The following is a 5,357-nucleotide window of genomic DNA, read 5'->3' as shown; positions in this document are numbered from 1 at the left end:
CGAGGGGGGCGCTCGGGCCGGGGGCGGGGCCTCGGCGAGGACAGGCGCGCCGCGGGGGGGAAGCCGGCGGGGGACGCGCGGAGCGGCGGGCGGCGCGCGTGCGCACTGCGCCCTCCGCCGCCGAGCCCGGCTGCCAAGGCGCACCGCCCCGACGCCCGGGACGCCCGCTCCCCCTACCCTCCTCTGCCCGAGGTCCCGTGTTGCCTCCTCATCTGTCTCCCAACATACGAGCCCTCTGTTCCCCGCTTCAGCGTCTACCCGCCAGCCGGGGTTGGGGCGGGAGTGCAGGGGTGATGCTCTAGGGTACTTTCTGGATACGAGAGGGTTAAAGGCAAGAAAACAAATATAAAAGGTGTGAAGACTGCAGTTAGTGACTAATCACCGCCTCTCACCCCACCCCCACCTTCTATCCTGCACGGAAGAGCCTTGGAGTTAGGACCGAAGAACGAAGGGAAAATGAATCTCATGGCAACTATTGGATGAATTTTGCTTGGGCAGGTAGGCAGTTTGTAGTAACTGTGAGAGGTCATATTGTCCGAGACTCAAAAGTAGCTATAGATATGGCCATCTTCTGCCTGCCGGAGACCCCCACCCACCACCAAAACCCACAGGTGCCATCCGAGTCAACACACCGGAGCCACAGTCCGTGCCCCCCAGGTAGAGCTGCAGCGGCTCGGAGCCCAGGCTGAACACAAGGTTTCTCTGAGAGCTTATTTGCTGTGTCACTCTGAGGGTCTTTTCAAATTTAAACGTGCCCATCTGTAACAAGAGTAGGTGCAAAACGGACTTTTTTCAGCACACCCCTGCCCTGGCAGGTGAGGGGAGGTATAAACGACTTCCTCAAGGCTCCGCAGTGAGTTAGACACCCGAGTCCTGACTGCGCCCAGCCCTTTACTTGCCAGACCCAGCTCCTCACCGTTGTAAAATCGTTGGCATCAGAACTGCTGAATAGTCAAACGAGTAGTCCTAGGTTGGGGGGGAGGGTTTGGTGCGGGAAGTAAAAACCGCGCTTTGGGTTTCCATCTCCCAGCACCTTCAGCCAAAAGCTTTGAGGCTTTTCTATGCTCTTCCTGATCTCTGACCGGATTCAGAGTCATCTCGTGGGCGCAGGAATATCTAAAAGTTCTAGCTGCTTCCAGACAAAAATATAACATCAAAGGCACTTTAGTGATAATCTGAGGGGAGCTAAAAAGGCCTAGAATGGAGAGATTTATTTATTTTTGCTTTCATAAGAGAGAATTAAAGCTTTAAAATTAGGCAAATTTAATCTTTCTGCAAGAGAACAAAGCAGAATCTGATTCAGGATAAACACGAGGAGTTCGAATCTTGCCTGGGAAAGGCATCTTCCCAGCACGAAATTGCTCCACCATCAATTCATCTAGTGACTTATTGTTGACATGCCAATACCAAAATAGCAAAATCTCTAATAGAAACGATTGTATGCTGCTTTCTCCCCCTACAGTCCTTCCTTCAGTCAATTCAATGACTCAGCAGCACAAATAGATACATCCCTCTTCATATTCAAGCCTGTTTGTTACACAGAAGGCAGATTTCCAGAACAGCTCTAGTTAGTGACAAGGAGCTGAGCATTTCCATGGATTATAGGAACTAAGCCTACCACGAAGAATCACATCCCCATCAGTGAAGAGGAGGGAGAGGGCTAAAATAGAGTTCGTGTTGAGTGTGATGTATGTGTAAAGATCTAGAGATTAAGGAAAGTAGGACGAAGTGCTAAAGTCATAAGACCATTTAATGACTCTGCATATATGCCTGTGGGTAGGGAGGGGCTTTACACCTTTACAGAACTTGAAAGTATGGGCTTATGTATGCCTCTACAGAAATGCAATTTGAAGATATTATCTTCTAGACCAGCACTGTCCAATAGAACTTTGTGTGATGTGTCCGTACTGTCCAATACAGTAGCCACTGACATCATGTGGCTTTTGAGCACTTGAAATGTGGCTCATGTGACTGAGAAACTGAATTTTTTATTTCAATTAATTTTAACCAATTTAAATAGCCACATGAGGTTAGTGGCTACCTTACTGGATAGCACATTACTAGACTATAAATAGGTATCTTTATAGGTATCAACTATTTTAGACATAGAAACATTTTAGAGGCCGTCAGCGACAAACGTATGACTTGTCTATGTCCCGGGAAGGGGTGGTGCTCCTGACTACGTCTAAATAAGCAGTGCTTTCGCGCAGTGCAGCTTCTGTGCAGAATGAGAGCTGATCTGATTAGACAGAGTGAGTAGAGGGTGGAAACTTCTACTCTGCTTGGCTTCTGATGTCTGTCTTTCCAAAATTGTTCTTAATTGCTTGGACAATACTGCTCCTCAGATTAATCAGAACTTTATGGGTCCCTCAGAAAGAATAGTTGCATCTTCCATTGGCATCATTGCCTTTGGTTAACAAATTGGCAACAGCTTAGATATATCTGTCAGAATTGGGTAACAGCTGTGATCAGGGCTCCTGAGACTACAGAAGTTTGATTTCAGGGTGTCATCAGGTCCTGTGTGTCTGGAACGCCTGCTTGCTAAGGCCTGTAATTCCAGAGTATATGCTATTGATAGCTATAAAAATGCAAATCCTCCAGAGAAGTAAATCTTGGAGCTACTGTCCTCTGACACATTTGATAGGGACAGTAGACACCAGTTATCTGGGAGGAAACTCTATAAATATGGAAAAGATAAAAGAACTAGGAGGACAGACGTCCCAAAACATATTTCATCTACTACAGAAATCTGCCTAAGGCTTGTGTGATTTTATAAGATGTAAGATAGCACCTTATATGGCTATTATAAGGATTAAGGATTAACTAGATTTTATTAATGTAAAATACTTTAAACTTCTACTTTTAGAGTTTTCATAGTTCTCACAAAATTTATTTTTCTGTTAATAAAGAAATGTCAGGTTACCAAAAAAAAAAAAGAAGAAGAAGAAGAAGAAAGAAAAAGCATCACCCATAATTTTAATACTTAACAAAACAATGATTAGCATATTTTCTTTCTGGTCTTTTTTGTATGCAGGATTTTTTAGTTTTCTTTACACAGTTACAACCATAGTGTGCATACAGTTTTGTAACCTGACTTCAAGCTTCTCAAGCTAGGCATTAGATAAAGGAATATTACAACATGTCTAGGATAACTAGGTCATTTAATATCTGTCTGTCTCTGAAATTTTCTGCCCTTAATTCAACCTGGGGACTGTGGCAATGATGCACAGTGATGAGAATTCCAATATAAACAACATCCTTGAAAAATGCACATGTGCCTGTTTTAACATTTAAGGTCTTTCAGATCTTAGTAGCCCTCTGTGAGACTTTAGCATGGTGTGAATTATGTGGTACAGGAAAATCAAGTGCTTGCTCAAACCTGGCTGGAGTTAAATGAAAATACCAAAGGCCCCATGGGAAGTGAGGGAGGTACCTGGTGTGTTACATGTGTTATCCCATTTAATCTTCACCAAACCCAGTCAGGTAGGTATTATCAACCACACATTAGACATGAGAGGTTGACAAACTTGCCCAAGTTTGTATTATTAAGTAGCAGAACAAAGATTAGCACACGGGTCTTTCCAATACATGCACTGGGCAGGTAAACAAGAATGCATATAAACTCTTCATTTAGAAAGGAAAAGAGGGCTTTAAAAAAAATGTTTACAACTAGAATGTATTCATGTATTTCTTGAGGAGAAAGATTGGGTTTTTTTTTTCTTTTTGTGAGGAAGACTGGCCCTGAGCTAACATCTGTTGCCAATCTTCCTCTTTTTGCTGAGGAAGATGGTCCCTGAGCTAACATCTGTGCCAATCTTCCTCTACTTTGTATGTGGGACGCCACCACAGCATGGCTTGATGAAGGATGAGTAGGTCCACGCCTGGGATCTGAACCTGTGAACCCCGGGCCGCTGAAGCAGACGCACAAATTTAACCACTATGCCATTGGGCAGGTCCCAAAGACTGTTTTTAAAGAAACCATTAAAGAAAGGGAAAATAAAGAAAATATCCCTCTAAGAGTTAGTCACCTCTGATAGTACCAGAAATGGCAAGTGGCATACTTTTAAGGACATCCTTGGTAATTAAGGCAACTTTGCATAATCTCCTACAACACCAAAGAGAAAACATCGGGTCCTACTAAATAGGATTAAATGTCCATGTCAGCCCAAGAGCCTCAAGACTTCCCCTTATATTGCTACTAGTTCTGTGAAGCCTCTGACTATACAAATGAAAGAATGGAATGTGAATGGGGCGGGAGCGGGGGAGGGGCAAAGAGCAGAGGTTCTCAGATTGGTTAGAAGGCAACATGTAACCTACTGTGTTGCTCATCTGCTGTTTGCCAAATAGTAGCAAATCTGAGTTACAGGAAGTTGGAAGCCTCAAATAATTCTGCACCTGACGTATACACTGTTGTTGTGAACATATCTTGCCAGCAAAATGTGTCTCTAGAGCCCTGGAGCAATGTCTGGCTACATCCTGGATGCTAATCAGGACTATCTCCTTTCACCAGAGGGCCTCTAAACTTCCAGCCCTATATCCACCGCATCTCGCCACATCTGCTGGAAATCCATGGCTTGCCTTTTTCCCTCTCCTAGTTTCCATGGAGACGCAACAGTTTACTTTTTTCCCCCAACTCTAAGCCACGGTTATTTTTAACTGTAAAACTCTGAGCCAGGTCACAGCTGGGATCTGGAAGATGCAATGACGTCTATAGCCACCCTTCTCTCCCACAGACGCCTTCTTTTGTGCAGTTGCTGGGGGTGGAGGCACTCCTGGGAGATTTTGCTCTCAAAAGCGTTTTGCTTTGCATCATGAAGTTAAACCGATGCTGACTTAGATCTGACAGGTGTCCTGAATCTGAAACTATGCACGCCCAAAACAAGGCAAAGATTTTCTTGTTGGGGCAGGGCCACCAGGTAAGATTGACATTGCTGTCACCTGTGGCTAGAGCTTAGATGAATGCCCTTTGGTAAAAATATATCAAGGAGTCATCCACTAGGGAAAAATAAGGGCTCTGGCTCCTGCCTGCCCCCCCCCCCCCCCCCCCCACCTTAGAGTGGCTTTTTCTGTTGCAGCTTGACCTTGGTTAAAAAGAGGCTCCTAATGAGACACGGTGTGGAAAAGCTGTTCCACCTCTCCAAAGCAGACAGCAAATTCCCATGGGACCAGGGTTGCAACACTGCTGCCCTCCTCCTCTAAGGAAAGGTCAAATCAGTCCACCCATCTCTAAGGCCCCTGGCTAGGGTCTTCATGGCATTTCTGAACTTTTCCCTCCCTTATAATATTTTTTTTGGGGGGAAAGCTATTAAATTACCCTGAAAAATGCTCTTTTCATCTTAGATAACGTCCTAAGATTG

This window comes from Equus caballus, chromosome 11 (genome assembly GCF_041296265.1).
Source record: "Equus caballus isolate H_3958 breed thoroughbred chromosome 11, TB-T2T, whole genome shotgun sequence".
Lineage (NCBI taxonomy): Eukaryota > Metazoa > Chordata > Mammalia > Perissodactyla > Equidae > Equus > Equus caballus.
Note: the sequence above shows the minus strand (reverse complement) of the source record.